General features: G+C 45.2%; 1 pseudogene; it reads right to left on the bottom strand.

Moving 5' to 3' along the window:
• Positions 1-5226: 5226 nt before the first annotated feature.
• Positions 5227-12932, bottom strand: LOC100688493 (annotated as a pseudogene).
• Between the last annotated feature and the right edge of the window lie 5348 nt (positions 12933-18280).

Genomic DNA, 18280 nt, shown 5'->3' with positions numbered 1-18280 from the left:
AAACCAAAATGGAAATGAGAGAATGTTTACACTGAAGGATAATGTAAATGTTACACATCATACCTGTAAAATGGGAAAATTAAGAACCAAGAACAAAATTATTAGAAAAGAAAAAGCCTAAAGTATTAATGACATATCCCATTATATCATAAATTTAGACAAAAATATCAAATTACTTCAAATGAAGGTAGAAGGAAGAAAATAATGAGATAGCTACCACGAGGATAAAAAAAATTGAGAAAAATCAATGAAAAAGGATGTTCATTTTTTTAAACCCTGGTTACTTTTATAAATCATAGTCATAACAGTGAAGAGTGAGGACACATTTCGCCATTATCAGGAATTCATCACATTCTACAGTACTTAAATTTTTAAGAGAACATTGTGAACAATTTTATGTTGAAATATGAGAATATGTAGATTAAACAGTCAAAATCCTAAAATAGAAGCTGTCAAAGTGATGAAGAAGTAGAAAATATGTGTCACTTCACGCATACATTAAATGCATTGACTCTGATAAAAAAAATGCCCTCTCTGATCAAAAACTGAAGGATGTAGAAACAGAAACAGAGAACAGAATTGCTGCCAGGGCTGGGGATGTGGAAATGGGAGGCCATGGTCAAGATTATACATAGATGAACAAGTTTTAAACTGTTACAAGAGCACAAGTTCTGGGGATCTGATGTATCTATAGCATGGTGACCACAGCTCATAACACTGTATCATATTCTTGAATGTTGCAATGAAAGGAGATCTTAAGTGTTCTTATCACATACAAGAAAGACAACTATGTTGTGGGATGGAAGTGTGTGCTAAGGCCATGGGGACAATCATTTTGTAATACATAAATGTGTCTGTTGAGGAGGCTTCACTGACAGTTTCCTCTAAACACTTGTGCACTTAGAAACACACACACACATTCTTCCCAATGCATACACACATTATGCACACATGCATACACACCATGCATACACTCAAACACACATGCATAAACACACACATATACACATACCAAAATTACACAAATCTTGGAATTCGGCCTGAGATTAAGAGAGAACAGCTGGAATGCTACAGTGAGAAGAGTTCGCTCTTCTATCAAGGTAGGAAGACAAAAAAAAGAAAGAAAGAAAGAAAGAAATAAAAAGCATCCAAGGGGGAGGGGCCCCGTGAGGAGCCAGACTAAGGCCCTGTGGTGAGTGTCCCCAGGACAGGAAAGCCCCGTCTCAGAGAAGCAGGAGCTTCACCAATCTTCCGGGATGGAAAGGCGCTCGCAGGGAGTTGGAGCAGGATCCCAGGAGGGGCGGGGATGCCCTCAGGCTCCCAGGGGCACTAACAGAGGACCTGCGCCCGGGGGAGAGTGTGCCACACCCCGAGGCCCAGCTCCCTAAAGGGCTGCAGCGCCCGGCGGGGCCCCGGGAGCAGCTCCGGCAGCGGCTCCGGCAGCGGCTCTGCACCGAGGGGGCTGTGCAGCCCCGGGAGTGTCATTCCAGTGGCGCAGGCTCTGGAGCCAGGGCGCTGGGGGACACAGCCCAGGATCCGGCACTCCCCCCGGGACAGGCAGAGGCCGGGAGGGCCCAGGACAGCCAGGACGCTCCTGCCGCTGGGTGGCCCCGAGTTGTGCAGATCAGCGGCCCCGCCCCGGAGCCTCCAGGCCCCTGCAGACTGAGAGCTGCGGTAGTTCCTGCGGGAGCTGACTCCAGGGCTGGAGAGCTGGCCGCCGCCACTGTTGTTGTTCCTCCTGGGGCCTCACAGGATAAACAACCTCCACTGAGCCTCACAGTGGCCTCACAGGATAAACAGGATAAACAACTCCCACTGAGCTGGGCACCAGGCAGGGGGCTGAGCAACTCCCTCAGGTGCTCACACCTGAGACTCAGCACAGCAAGCCCCTCCCCCAGAAGACCAGCTAGACAGACAGGGGGAAAACAAATTATTGACCAAGCAGCACTGGAAAGCTCCAGGGGAAGTCGAGTGTATAGAATACAGTATATAGAATCAGAGGATACTCCCCCTTATTCTTTGTTTTCTGATTGCTCCCCCCCTTTTTTTTTCCACTTTTTTTTTCTTCTTCTTTTCTTTTTTCTCTTCTCTCTTTTTCTCCTTTTCCTAGTACAACTTGTTTTTGGCCACTCTGCACTGAGCAAAATGACTAGAAGGAAAAACTCACCTCAAAAGAAAGAATCAGAAACAGTCCTCTCTCCCATAGAGTTACAAAATTTGGATTACAATTCAATGTCAGAAAGCCAGTTCAGAAGCACAATTATAAAGCTACTGGTGGCTCTAGAAAAAAGCATAGAGGACTCAAGGGACTTCATGACTGCAGAATTTAGATCCAATCAGGCAGAAATTAAAACTCAATTAAATGAGATGCAATCCAAACTAGAGGTCCTAATGACGAGGGTTAACAAGGTAGAAGAACAAGTGAGTGACATAGAAGACAAGTTGATGGCAAGGAGGGAAACTGAGGAAAAAGGAGAAAAAAAATTAAAAGATCATAAGGATAGGTTAAGGGAAATAAATGACAGCCTCAGAAGGAAAAATCTACGTTTAATTGGGGTTCCTGAGGGTGCCAAAAAGGACAGAGGTCCAGAATATGCATTTGAACAAATCATAACTGAAAACTTTCCTAATCTGGGAAAGGAAACAGGCATTCAGATCCAGGAAATAGAGAGATCCCCCACTAAAATCAATAAAAACCGCTCAACACCTCGACATTTAATAGTGAAGCTTGCAAATTCCAAAGATAAAGAGAGGATCCTTAAAGCAGCAAGAGACAAGAAATCTCTAACTTTTATGGGGAGAAATATTAGATTAACAGCAGACCTCTCCACAGAGACCTGGCAGGCCAGAAAGAGCTGGCAGGCTATATTCAGGGTCCTAAATGAGAAGAACCTGCAGTCAAGAATACTTTATCCAGCAAGGCTCTCATTCAGACTAGAAGGAGAGATAAAGAGCTTCCAAGATAGGCAGAAACTGAAAGAATATGTAACCATGAAGCCAGCTCTGCAAGAAATACTAAGGGGGATTCTGTAATAGAAAGAGGAAGTCCAAGGGAACAATCCACAAAAACGGTCTGAATAGGTATCATGATGACACTAAATACATATCTTTCAATAGTAACTCTGAACGTGAATGGGCTTAATGACCCCATCAAAAGGTGCAGGGTTTCAGATTGGATAAAAAAGCAAGACCCATCTATTTGCTGCCTACAAGAGACTCATTTTAGACATAAGGACACCTACAGCCTGAAAATAAAAGGTTGGAGAACCATGTACCATTAAAATGGTCTTCAAAAGAAAGCAGGGGTAGCCATCCTTATATCAGATAAACTAAAGTTTATCTTGAAGACTGTAGTAAGAGATGAAGAGGGACACTATATCATACTTAAAGGATCTATCCAACAAGAGGACCTAACAATGCTGAATATTTATGCCCCTAATGTGGGAGCTGCCAAGTATATCAATCAATTAATAACCAAAGTTAAGACATACTTAGATAATAATACACTTATCCTTGGTGACTTGAACGTAGCACTTTCTACAGTCGACAGGTATTCTAAGCACAATACCTCCAAAGAAACAAGAGCTTTAAATGATACACTGGACCAGATGGATTTCACAGATATTTACAGAACTATACATCCAAACGCAACTGAATACACATTCTTCTCAAGTGCACATGGAACTTTCTCCAGAATAGATCACATACTGGGTCACAAATCAGGTCTTAACAGATTCCAAAAGATTGGGATCATCCCCTTCATATCTTTGAAGATACAGTATTCACATACATGAATTTGTGCAATCACATGTCCTTGAAATACACAAAGCATCAGGTTGTACATAAGTGGAGATTCAAACTGATATTTCCATAAGATTATAAGATTTACAAATCTATTAATAACAGGGTAAGTGTACAGAAATTGATTTTTATACAGTAAATGCTTAATTGAATGTGTACAAATATCAGAAAGCTTTTCATTAATTATGTTACATAAATATGCACAGAGTAATAATATGTGATACTTATATATAAAATGAGGGACCATGCAAATAATATGGTGTCACACAGGTAGCAACCAGGAGGGAATGCACATCTTATGGCTCATATTGTTCCTGAAATGTTAATCATTTATTAAGCAAAAATAGAAGAACCTCCAATTACTTCCCAATTGCTCTCCTACGCAGTGTGTCCCCTGAGGAAGCAGCAATGTAATTAGCAATGAGCAATAGGAATATATCATGAAGGAATCTGATGATTGCACGAAGGGGTCAAAATAGTAAGACATGCAATATTGGTTTCAATTTAAGAAATATTAAGAAAAAAGGGAAGATGAAAGTAGATCATAGGAACACATGGGGAATGTTAGAATTCAAACAAATGCAGATAGCAGGATGTCAGAATAAGAGTCCCTGCCGTCATGGTCCTGATCATCCATGTTGACAAAGAAAATCGGAGATGCCTGTGCCTCAACTCGGAAGTAGCCTCACCTCTGCACTAAGGACCTACATCCCAGTTTAGATCCTGGGGATTGATGGGTCCAGACGCAGGAACCCAGTTTTATTTCCTAATCACACACCCCGGACACTGAAGTGTCTGTTCAGAGACCCAGCTTCTCCCCTGGGATGTGGCTCAATGTCTAAGGAGACTTGGGTGAGGCTCAGCAGGTAGATGGTGATCCTATGTTGGGGGGACCTCAGTGCCAACATGTGAGGTAGGGGCTGTGTCAGCACCAGGGCGACTTGGGTTGATACTCAGGGTCCAGTGCAGACTGTTTGTTCCAGCCCCTACAGCCCCATCTCACTAAGGTATCTGCAGAATAGGTGGAGGTTACAACAGAAATGTGTTCTTTACCAGGAACTACACTTGGACCCTGCATGGACAGAGGAGCATCACTGAGAACATTGCCAGGGCTCCACAGGGTGGTTTCCATCCTGAACAAATCCTCCCAACATCACTTTGCAGTCTGCCATCTAAGGGAGGCCATGGGATTCTTTCCTTGCTTTACTTTGAGGCTTAAATATAACTTCACCTCTGTAAGCAGGAAATGGTTCTATTTTTGAACTTTGCCTATGTGATGGAATAAATATACACTCATGGTTCTTAAAATTTCCCTTTATTTTACCACTGGGATGTCCCAATTTGATCTGTATGATGGCTTTTGGTTTTAGTTTGTGTTTTTTTCTGGCATAAAATATCCCATTATATACACATAACAAAGCATTCTTTAATTGTCATTTTATTTGTTGGTTTTGTCTACATTGAGTGAGCTCCTTGTCATGATCCTCACACAGGGTCACCATGCAAATGCACACTATTTCCTCTAGGTATGGAGTCATGGGCCAGAGCTGTGTCCCTTCTTTTAATCAGGCAATTTTGATCTACTCCCCTTATTCACTGGAGCAATTTATACTCCTATCAGTAATGTATTGTGGGTCTAAGTACACAATAGTTTTTTTTCCAACAATCAATATTGCCATTGTATTTTCTTGCCACTCAGGTAGTTGTACTATGTTTTCAGCATCACAACTTCCCTGAACCTGTGTCATTACACTCAAATGGAAACGATCTTTAAAATAGAAGGAAGCACAAGTACAGGTTGAGATCACAGGTGAGATGTGCCAGCCGATGGAACACACTCATGAAAGATGATGAATCCATGACATCCCTCCTGGGCACACAGTGCCTTCACTTGACACGTTGATGTTGGTCATGACGGGAGTGTTTACATCAAAGAAATAGGCAAATGTCATGAATGATATCTGTTTAAAAATGATGAATTCTTAGAGCCAGTATAGAAGCTCACTACCAGGGTATCACTTCAAATGCCCCTGAATTCACTCAAACTGATGGTATTTCTGGAAAAACTTCCAGGTATCACCTGATGAGGAGAGAAGAGTTCTATGAATCCAGAGAGGATTTAGGGAGTGGTTTTGGATTCTTTTTTCCAATGTGGACATAATATTCACCCAAGTATTTACTTCTGAAGACAGATTTTGTTATTTGGGCTGCAGGGATGGAAGTCAATAGCACCCATCAGGGAATGTGGAAATGGGAAGGAAAGGAAAATGTATGCCACGCATAGGAACAGAAGATGCTGCTATAGGAAGGTATGAACCAAAAGCTGCTGTGTGGGACATACCCTCATGTCACAGGGATGAGGAAAGACTGGGGGAAGTCAAGAACGTCCAACAATTGCAGGAGGGACAGCATCACACATCATGGAAGATGAGTCCTGGACAGGGAACAGCCCAGACACTTCCTGGCTTCTAAACCATGTTTCCCTCTCTGTGTTCTCAGCAGAGAGCTCAGCTAGCAGGAGCTTCATGCTCTCTTCCAGATCCCCCTGGGCACACTACTTTCATGTCCAAAGTTCTGCCGCAGGAAAGGTGGGTTTGTTCCCTGTGTTTATCTCCTGGCTGCACTTGGGTTCCTTCTCTGGCTGTGCTGAGCCTCTAGTTGCAGAATGCCAAGGACCATGACGATGAAGGCAGCCACATCCATGGAGATGAGATGCTCTACTGTGTAATCATTGGAGTCAGAGGCTGAGGACACGAGAGGTTGCAGAGGTCATGGTTGTCCCAGATCTCAAGGGATATAGGATGTCTTCCAAGGGTACACACACACTTACCCCCCACTCCCCTGACAGGACTTCACCCTCCACATCAGTCGCATAATTGAGACTTTATCTTACTCACCACTGTTGGAGTCTGACATGTTGTGGGGTGGACTCACGGTGTCAGCTACTCCTGGGGGGAAAGGAAGCACATGGTGAGCAGCTGGAGACTCCCATCCAGCCTGCCCTCTGCTCTATGTTCTATATCCCTCCACTTGTCATCAGGTCATTTCTCTACAGTTCCTGAACTAGCCTTTCTCTGCATTAGAGGGGTTCTTCTGCTCTCCTCAGTGGATTCCCTCAGCCTCCTTGTTTTCCTTGATTTCAGACTTTGCTTCTGAGTCAGTCTGGATAGATTCTGGCTGTGCTCTAAGAGCTCAGGGTTACAGAGGAAAATATCCTTACAACACAGAAATCATCATGTCCTTGTATGTTCTCTGTTCAGTCAGCACAAGACCTCATGTGCTCCTATCCCTTTAGATGAGAGTTCCCATTTATGCAGGATCCAAGGACCCAGCATCCCTGGATGAAGACCTGGTGTCAGGGGCTCCTGTCCGGAGCACAGAGGGGACAATATCTGGGGCTGGGTCCCTGTCGCTCTGTGTCAACCAGCATCCTTCCTTCAGAGTCGGGAGTTTAATCAATACCTATTTATCCTAGGATATGTGCATTAATTCATTCTTCATATAGTTAGAAATACCTATAGTCATAGATCCATAGTGTCAGGTTTAATCCAAATGGTAATGAAATGAAAGAGGCCAGGCAAAAGTTGGTCTAATCAGGCTTTTAATGGGATGCGCTCCAGGTGAGTTCTGTGGCCCGCAGAGGAGGGAGAGAGCGGAGAAGTCATGGGCTGGGGAAATTGTGCCCAGGGCAGTGCAAATGGGCTTTTTAAGGGGGGAGGGGTAAGGGGTTGTATGTCTGTACAGAATAATAGGTATTAGGCATATTACTGCTGAAATTGGCATGGGGCAACAACTGCCCATGCCCTTATGGGGTGTGGGTAAAGTATGGTTCAGGTTTCCTGCATAGGTCCAGTCTCCCCCTGATGATGTGTCCCCCGGCAGTCTTCTGGTGATGGGAAAGTTCTGAGGTGGGGGCAATAAGGTGTGGGGGTCCACTGCCATTTTGTTGGTGCCTCCTGATCCCCCTTGATCCCGCTGGCCCAACATTCTGATCCTTTTGTTGTTATAGGGAGTCAGTTCAGATCTGGCTGCTTCCTGCTGAGTAAGGGGCATCGTGGGGTCCCTCGGAAGTGGGCAAACAGGAGTAGGGATGTAGGAGGAGTTGGTTGGCAGATACTCAAGACATTTCGCGAATTTGTTCTGGATGAATTGGAGAATGCAAGGGGCCACCATTAATAATATGCCAATGATTAGGAGTGGGCTTAGAAGGGGGAAGAGCCATGTGGTTAGTGGGGTCTGCCACCATTGGGGTGTAGTTGGGCTGCTGGGGTGGTACCGGTTTTGGAGAGACTCACGAACTTTGGCTAGGGTGTGGAGATTGGTCTCAATTACACCTGTTTCATTGATATTACATCTAGTAACAGCATTCTTCGTTGAGAAACATGTAGGCTCCGCCCTTGTCTGTGGTGAAGAGGTCTAAGGCACGTCAGTTCTGGAGAGCTATCTGGGCCATGAGGTTATCTGGCATTGTAGGGAAGCCAGAGACTCTGCCGAGGCCTCGATGGCCATTTGAAGCCTTTCAGATAGGCCCCTGGTGGAATCTACAGAGTGGATTAAGGCCCCTGTCCCCAATCCCGTGGCCACCAGGGTTGAGGCCAGGGAGACCCTGATAACTAGTGGGAGAAAGATTACTCGTTTCTGCTTTTCCAGGGGGCTGGCGAGGAGAGCTACTTCTGCTTGACTATAGATAGTTAATCGTGGAACCAGAGAGTCAGGCAGACAGAGGAGAGAGGCAGAGGTATTGAGAGATTTAGAAACGGTGCCATTGTACCAAAAGAAACCGCCAATAGGGGCATGATGCGAGGTAACATTTGACAGGGTGACATTGCAGACAGCAGAGTTAGGGGTGGAATAACAGAAAGGGAATTGGTGGTTGAGAGGGTCAGTGAATAAGGAAATGTCATGGAGAGAGGGAGAATGTCCTGGAGGTATGGGTGTGAGAGGAGGACAAACCATGAGAGACCCTTAACTCTGGGAAACAAACAGGGTTGATAGTGGGGATAGGGTGGGATATAGGGTGACTGGGTGATGGGCATTAGGAGGGCATGTGATGGGATGAGCACTAGGTGTTATATGCAACTGATGAATTATGAAAACTACATCTGAGAATAACGATGTGGATTATGCTGGCAAATTGAATTTAAATTAAAAAAACAGAAAATCAAAATTAGCAAACAAAATAAAAGGAAAGGAAAAACAAAATATGGACCGAACCTAATTATAAGGATTCATACAAATAGTCTAAGTAATATTAGCTTCTACAAATCAGAAAATACAATGAACTGTATATGTAATGCTGTAGGATTAACATCCAAGTGCTTGAAACCAGGAAGCCTTTGTAAAGAGCCTCATATAGTTATCAACCAAGGAGAAAAAATACAGTTGTTCAAGAGATGTACATCTTTCAGGAAAAGAGCACATTTTTAACAAAAGCCTAATGAAACAGTAAAATGAATTGGAATGCATAGATCAATGGTGTTGTAGATATAACTATGGACTTTTAAAGACTTTCCTTAGAAATAAAATAAGTTTGGGGTATAAATAAACCTGTGTCCCTGAGGTGAAATGTGAGCACGATTTACTCTGTCCTTGATGTGAGAAATATAGGTGTACATCTTAGAAACGAGAAAGTGAAATTCCATGTGTTCGTGGTTATGATAGTAGTTAGCAGCGTATGAGAAATAGTTAAAAGGGAGAGTGTGACTGAGTTCACAGCACATAAACTATGCCCAGACTGAGCTCTCTTAGACATACTAACTTTTATTCAGACAACTTAAGAATATGGTATTAAAGTAGGTGAGCAGTTCTTCAGACAAGCTAAGAATTGACATCACTGTTATGAATAAAGTTCAAAGGCTCTGAAGTGCATATAAGTGAAGAATCACTGAGTTTAATACCAGAAATCAATAATGCACTATCAAAAAACTTTTTTTGATAGCAAAAACTTTTGCTATCAAAAGTTTAAGATAGGTGGATAGATAGATTCATAGAAAGATAGATAAATTAGACTCATTTGAAATGGGCTCAGACTTGGTAATTCCCAGGTGGTCTTCCCCACAAGGATCATGTGAATCTAATCTAACCCCAATGGACACAGGAGAAGGATGAGTGTTTCTGAGTCTGACATCCCTGTCACATGAGTCACATCTGTCATTATGTGTGCAGGGGTTGCTCTAGATGGTGTGAGAAGCAGGCACAGGGATGCTGGACAAGTTTCCACACACAATGCAGAGTGCACACCAAGTTCACAGGGATTCAGGGTTCAGCAACCCTGGAGAGACTCCTGTGAGCCAGGCACGGCCCCTCCTCAGGCTCAGGTGGGGACCGAGGGGCATGGGGGGCCCAGGGGGCAGCAGAGAAGTGCCCACAGGCAGGGAGGCTTCTCTTTAGGGGAGTGTCCATGGGGCTGACACCATGGTTCAGGCTCTGATATTGAGGCAGCAAGAGGTGAGTGGGAGGCCTGTGTCTACTCAGAATCATCATCACTCACCCACCCTTCATGCATCCCCCTACTCCTTACCTCTGCTGATACTGCAGAATGGGGGGCCCCAGGTGGAGGCTGTGGCTCTTTCCACCCTCTTCTGGGCTGGACCCTCCTCTATGGAGCCCCCAACACCCCCATATTTGTTACTGTCCCAGGCTTTCCTGAGATGTGGGTCCTGAGATGGTGGAGCTCAGACAGGACAGTCAGGGCTCCTCACCTGAGACCAGGAGCTCCAGGGGGGTCACTGGGGTGTGACAAGTTGTAGAGGGAGGCACTAGATGAGCTGTAACACCTGTAGGCCCCCCATGGGCTGAAGTCACAGGACTCATGGAGAATTCAGCCTGGTGCTGCCCAGCTTTGTACTTTGATCTAATATGCAGGGGGTGATCAGCTGCCCCCTCCTTGGACAGAAGGAAAGTGTGCACAGAGCTCTGTGACTGACATAGCAGGGTCACATTCTCTCCTGGGGCCACCATAGGTCCTGGCTGCACCCAGAGGGAGGGTGTATAGGGGAACTGTCCTAGAGAGAGGAAGGATGAGTGAGTGGTGATCTAGCCTTGTCCTGACCTGAGATGTCTGTGTCCTCTGAGTCTCTCCCATCCCCATCCCCTCTCTCTCTCTCTGTCTCCTCCCTACCTGGGGACCTCATAACCCGGGTCTTGGCCACCACCTCGTCGGGTTCTCTGTCAGGACCAGTGAGATTCTGGGGCCCTCCCTGCACTTCTGGCCCCTCACCTGCAACCAGGATGTCCAGGGGGTCACTGTGGGCTGACCACTGTGAGAAGAGGTTGTGTCCACCATAGCATGTATACCGGCCCCCATGGGAGGATCTCACTGGGTCCAGGATGAACTCTGCCCAGAGAACCTAGCCAGGGTCTGCCGGCCATGAAGCTGAAGATCATGTTCCCCCTCCTTGGACAGAGTGAGTCTGTTGTAGCTGATATTGGAGAGTCAGGCTCTGTCCAGAGGTCACAACAGGGCTCTGATGGGTCAGGAGGGAGGGCTTCCCTGACACACCTGGGAGAAGACCAGCCATGGATTGTAGGGGCTGATTCTCCCCAAAACCTCCCTTCTCCCATCCTGAACCTGGGTCTCACTGTCCCTCACCCTCTGTGTCTCTGACCTCTGAGCCCCTGTAGTTCCCTCACTCCACCCGCACATCTGGGGCTTACCTGAGAATAGAGCCCCTGAAACCTGTCTGGTACTTCAAAACATAGGACAAAAACCAGACTTTCTCACCCGAAACCAGTAGCTCCAGGGAGTCACTGGGCAGTGACCACACCTGGCGGGTGTTTCAGTCATAACCATAGCATCTGAACATCCATGTGAGGCTGAGGGTTATGAGGCCCACAGGGAACAGGGCCTGGACCCCCACAATGGGGGCCTACTGGGAGTCCCAAGTCCAGGAGGGCTGGCCTTCTACTTCCTTCATCAGGAGGAATCTGTCAAATACTGTCCGTGAACAGGACCCTGGAGGGTCATGTTTCCTCCTGAGGGCATGATAGGGCTGGGCTGAGAGGCTGGGTTTGCCATGGAATCCTAGGAGAGGGAAAGGGGCTGAGTTACATGGGGCTCAGATCCCCCCACATGATCCCCAGGGCTGGGCTGTGAGAGGGCGACACCCTGAGAGCAGACCCCCTTCCTGAGGGAAGAGCCTGGGGAAAGGAGGGGACGCCCTGAATAGGCTTGCACCTGTCATCACCAGCTCCAGCTGGTCACTGGGCTCCGACCAGCCAGTGGCACTGAGATATACACAGTAATATCATCCTGCATATACATGTGTGAAATGTGTGATGGAGAACTTGGCCTTGTCCTTGGGCTCCAGTGGATTCTGTCTGTTCCAGGTCCCTGAGTGTCCCTGTTTATGCAGGAGGTACTCCTGGGCCTTCAGGCTCCCCTGACACCAGAGGGTCACAGCTGTCCCCATGGGGATCACAGATCATGGCTCAGCCCAGATGGTGAGTTTGGGGAAGGTCCCTGGAAGGAAACAGAGGCTGTGTCACAAGATCCTCCCCACCCCCAGTTCCCAGCTCAGCCCCAAACCCCTAGAAGTCCCCCTCTGTTAGCCCAGAGATGCTGATCTCCATGCCTCCTGCCTGATCGGTGGTCCCTGTCCCCAGTGAGGAAGTGGGACTAGGACCCCTGGAGACAGACTCACCTGCCTGCACTCGGGTCCTGGAGTCCACAGTCAGGCCTGGAAGAGAGTCCCTGTGAGAGGTTTGCCTCAAATCCTGAGCAGAACACCTCCTCCCCATGAGCCTCCTAAACCTGGGGTCTCTGACAGACCAGGGCCTGGCTATGTGACAGGCCCCTCCCAGACTAGGGCATCCCCCCTCTCTTCAGACTTCACCTAGACAGAGCAGGGCTGTGAGGTTGGGGGTCATGGTGTCTTCTGTCTCTGGCTAAGCTATTCAGATAGTGGGACCATGGTGCTCACAGGACAAAGATACACACAGAGTGTGGCCAGTCGGAAGCCAGTCCTGCCTGTCAAGATGACATTGTCAGCATCCCTAAAGGAAGGGGAACATCCCCTCCCCTGCCCCTAGTGAGGTGTCCATTCGAGGCAGCAAATTGAACTCAGGTTTCCTGAGAAATCCTAACCAAATGAGGAGACCAGGACATATCCTTCCTCCCAGAGCCTCCCCCATGGGGTCTCCTTCATTCTCAGCACATCCCTGGGGTCCTCACCATTACAGGTTCCTCAGACCCAGAGATTCTGCAGGGAACATGGGTTCCTGAGGGCAAAGACTCGTGACATCTCTGCTCAGCACGGGTTGAGGTCACTGTGGCAATGAGCCCAAAAGAGAAGTGCAGGCAAATAGGGAAGGAAATCCAGCCCCTCTTCTGGCCTCTGGGTGTGGGCTTTCTTTCTGTCACAGCCTCTGCTGATGTCTCTGTTTTCCTGTGACATCATCCACATCCGGTTCATGAGAACACATCTGTGAAAACTCCCGGCTCATCAGTGCCCGTTGTCCTGGACAGAGCTGACCTCCCTACACTGGTGTCTTAATTCCAAAATGCAGGAGATAATATGTGGGTTAATGCTCTGATTTGGGGAACAAAGCTAATGCTCATATAAATACTATGCCATATGTATTTTTTTGTCTGGCTTCTTTTAGCTGATGTGTTGTTATAGGTAGTTCTAGAGTGCTCATTCTCAAGTCTGTGGACAGATCCATTTTATGTATATACCACAAATTAGTTATTCATTGTGCTGTCATCAAATGTTAGAATTGGGCAGCCCAGATGGCTCAGTGGTTTAGTGCCGCCTTTGGCCCAGGATGTGATCCTGGAGACCTGGGATGGAGTCCCGCGTCAGACTCCCTGTATGGAGCCTGCCTCTCCTTCTGCCTGTGTCTGTGCCTCTGTGTCTCATGAATAAATAAATAAAATCTTAAAAAAAAACAAAATAAAATAAATAAGTATGCAATGGAATATTACGCAGCCATTAGAAATGACAAATACCCACCATTTGCTTCAACGTGGATGGAACTGGAGGGTATTATGCTGAGTGAAATAAGTCAATTGGAGAAGGACAAACATTATATGTTCTCATTCATTTGGGGAATATAAATAATAGTGAAAGGGAATAGAAGGGAAGGGAGAAGAAAGTAAATATCAGAAAGGGAGACAGAACATAAAGACTCCTAACTCTGGGAAACGAACTAGGGGTGGTGGAAGGGGGAGAGGGCAGGGGGTGGGGATGAATGGGTGATGGGCACTGAGGGGGGCACTTGACGGGATGAGCACTGGGTGTTATTCTGTATGTTGGCAAATTGAACACCAATAAAAAATAAATTTATTATTTAAAATAAATACATAAATAAATAAATAAATAAATAAATAAATAAATAAATAAATAAATAAATCTTATGCCAGTGTCCACTGCCTAGGTGACCTTGAGCAGAGTGACCAGGCCTGTAGCATGCTGTCTGATCCCCACTCCTCAGATTGGCTTTGGGGTAGGTGGGACTGGAACAGGAGTAGGATCAATCATTGTCAGTTGCCCGACCTGATTAAGAGGGTTGTGGTTGGGACAAGAGAGGTCCAAGTGTCAGACCCTACACTGAGTATGATCCAGTAATGCATCCTCTTGAGACATCTCATGTTCCCTGAAAGCTGAGAAATGCTATTTATAATATGTCTGAAATTCTTGGCAACAGCCAATTGTAGGAAAGAGAAATGAAATTTTCTGGAATTGAGACGGACTACAAGAGAAACAGAAGCCAAACCTGAGTGAACATCAGTGCCTGGGATCAGCACAGAGTGGTGGAATTTGATTTCTGCATCTCTGGTTCACAGAGGAGCAGCCAGAGCAGGCAGGTGCTGGTATGCATGGACATGTCCCTGAAATCTATGTCTCCATATCTCATGGTGTGGTGAAGGATGTTAATGGAGTTGACTTTCAAGGAGAATATAGGGGCAAAGGTGAAAGGGTCAGCAGGTCACACATCCCTAAGACAAAGAGATTCAGGGCTTCAGAGTGAGGGCCACTTGGGTGACCGAGTCAGTTAATTGTCCGACTTTTCGTTATAGCTCAGGTCATGGTCTCAGGGTCATGAGGTTGAGCTCTGTGTGGCTGTGCTCACAGGTGAGTTATTTGAAATTTTCTCCCTCTTCCTCTGCCTCTCCATCAGCCCCGCCCCCTACTCTATCTTTCTCTGTCAAATAAATAAAATAAATATTTATAATAGAAGGAGGGGCATCTGGTGCTCAGTCAGCTAAGCATCTGACTCTTTTTTTTAAATGGAATTAAATTTGTCAACATATACATAACACCCAGTGCTCATCCCGTCAAGTGTCCCCCTAAGTGCCCGCCACCCAGTCACCCCCACCCCCAGCCCTCCTCCCCTTCCACCACCCCTAGTTCGTTTCCAGAGTTAGGAGTCTCTCATGTTCTGTCTCCCTTTCTGATATCTCCTACCCATTTCTTCTCCCTTCCCCTCTATTCCCTTTCACTATCATCTATATTCCCTAAATGAATGAGACCATACAATGTTTGTCCTTCTCCCATTGACTTACTTCACTCAGCATAATACCCTCCAGTTCCATCCACGTCGAAGCAAATGGCAGGTATTTGTCGTTTCTAATGGCTGAGTAATATTCCATTGTATACATAAACCACATCTTCTTTTTTAATAAATTAATTTTTTATTGGTGTTCAATTTACCAACATACAGAATAACACCCAGTGCTCATTCCGTCAAGTGTCCCCCTCAGTGCCCGTCACCCATTCACCCCCACCCCCCGCCCTCCTCCCCTTCCACCACCCCTAGTTCATTTCCCAGAGTTAGGAGTCTTTATGTTCTGTCTCCCTTTCTGATATTTCCCTCACACTTCTTCTCCTTTCCCTTCTATTCCCTTTCACTATTATTTATATTCCCCAAATGAATGAGAACATACACTGTTTGTCCTTCTCCGATTGACTTACTTCACTCATCATAATACCCTCCAGTTCCATCCACGTTGAAGCAAATGGTGGGTATTAGTCGTTTCTAATGGCTGAGGAATATTCCATTGTATACATAAACCACATCTTCTTTATCCATTCATCTTTCGATGGACACCAAGGCTCCTTCCACTGTTTGGCTATTGTGGACATTGCTGCTATAAACATCGGGGTGCAGGTGTCCCGGCGTTTCATTGCATCTGTATCTTTGGGGTAAATCCCCAGCAGTGCAATTGCTGGATCGTAGGGCAGGTCTATTTTTAACTCTTTGAGGACCCTCCACACAGTTTTCCAGAGTGGCTGCACCAGTTCACATTCCCACCAACAGTGCAAGAGGGTTCCCTTTTCTCCGCATCCTCTCCAACATTTGTGGTTTCCTTCCTTGTTAATTTCCCCATTCTCACTGGTGTGAGGTGGTATCTCAGTGTGGTTTTGATTTGTATTTCCCTGATGGCCAATGATGCGGAGCATTTTCTCATGTGCGTGTTGGCCATGTGTATGTCTTCCTCTGTGAGATTTCTGTTCATGTCTTTTGCCCATTTTATGTTTGGATTGTTTGTTTCTTTGCTGTTGAGTTTAATAAGTTCTTTATAGATCTTGGAAACTAGCCCTTTATCTAGTAGGTCATTTGCAAATATCTTCTCCCATTCTGTAGGTTGTCTTTTAGTTTTGTTGACTGTATCCATTGCTCTGCAAAAGCTTCTTATCTTGATGAAGTCCCAATAGTTCATTTTTGCTTTTGTTTCTTTTGCCTTGGTGGATGTATCTTGCAAGAAGTTACTGTAGCCGAGTTCAAAAGGGTGTTGCCTGTGTTCTCCTCTAGGATTTTGATGGAATCTTGTCTCACATTAAGATCTTTCATCCATTTTGAGTTTATCTTTGTGTATGGTGAAAGAGAATGGTCTAGTTTCATTCTTCTGCATGTGGATGTCCAATTTTCCCAGTCTCTTTATTGAAGAGACTGTCTTTCTTCCAATGGATAGCCTTTCCTCCTTTATTGAATATTAGTTGACCATTAGTTGAGGGTCCACTTCTGGATTCTCTATTCTGTTCCATTGATCTATTTGTCTGTTTTTGTGCCAGTACCACACTGTCTTGATGACTACAGCTTTGTAGTACAATGTGAAATCTGGCATTGTGATGCCCCCAGATATGGTTTTCTTTTTTAAAATTCCCCTGGCTACTCGGGATCTTTTCTGATTCCACACACATCTTAAGATGATTTGTTCCAACTCTCCGAAGAAAGTCCATGATATTTTGTTTTTTTATATATAAATTTATTTTTTATTGGTGTTCAATTTGCCAACATATAGAATAACAGCCAGTGCTCATCCCGTCAAGTGCCCACCTCAGTGCCCGTCACCCAGTTACCCCCACCCCCTGCCCACCTCCCCTTCCACCACCCCTAGTTCGTTTCCCAGAGTTAGGAGTCTTTCATGTTCTGTCTCCCTTTCTGATATTTCCACTCATTTTTTCTCCTTTCCCCTTTTTTCCCTTTCACTATTTTTAATATTCTCCAAATGAATGAGACCATATAATATTTGTCCTTGGTATTTGATGGGATTGCATTAAATGTGTAAATTGCCCTGGGTAGCATGGACATTTTCACAATATTAATTCTTAATTAATATTAATTAATCCATGAGCATGGAATATGTCTCCATCTCTTTGTGTCTTCCTCAATTTCTTTCAGAAGTGTTCTGTACTTTTTAGGGTATAGATCCTTTACCTCTTTGGTTAGGTTTATTCCTAGGTATATTATGCTTTTGGGTGCAATTGTAAATGGGATCAACTCCTTAATTTCTCTTTCTTCAGTCTCATTGTTAGTGTATAGAAATGCCACTGACTTCTGGGCATTGATTTTGTATCCTTCCACACTGCCAAATTGCTGTATGAGTTCTAGCAATCTTGAGGTGGAGTCTTTTAGGTTTTCTACGTACAGTATCATGTCATCTGCAAAGAGACAGTTTGACTCCTTCTTTGCCAATTTGAATGCCTTTTATTTCTTTTTGTTGCCTGATTGCTGAGGCTAGGAATTCTAGTACTATGTTGAATAACAGTGGTGAGAGTGGACATCCCTGTCCTGTTCCTGATCTTAGGGGAAAGGCTCCCAGTGCTTCCCCATTGAGAATGATATTTGCTGTGGGCTTTTTGTAGATGGCTTTTAAGATGCTGAGGAATGTTCCCTCTATCCCTACACTCTGAAGAGTTTTGATCAGGAATGGATGCTGTATTTTGTCAAATGCTTTCTCTACATCTAATAAGAGGATCATATGGTTCTTGTTTTTTCTTTTGCTGATATGATCAATCACATTGATTGCTTTACGAGTGTGGAACTAGCCTTGCATCCCGGGGATAAATCCCACTTGCTCATGGTAAATAATCTTTTTTTATAAATTTATTTTTTATTGGTGTTCGATTTGCCAACATATAGAATAACACCCCGTGCTCATCCCATCAAGTGCCCATCATCTTCTTAATGTATTGTTGGATCCTATTGGCTAGTATCTTGTTGAGAATTTTTGCATCTATGTTTCTCAGGGATA

Source organism: Canis lupus, chromosome 1, assembly GCF_011100685.1.
Source record: "Canis lupus familiaris isolate Mischka breed German Shepherd chromosome 1, alternate assembly UU_Cfam_GSD_1.0, whole genome shotgun sequence".
In the NCBI taxonomy this organism is placed as follows: domain Eukaryota; kingdom Metazoa; phylum Chordata; class Mammalia; order Carnivora; family Canidae; genus Canis; species Canis lupus.
The sequence above is the reverse complement of the archived record's forward strand: the minus strand, read 5'-3'. Positions and strand labels throughout refer to the sequence as shown.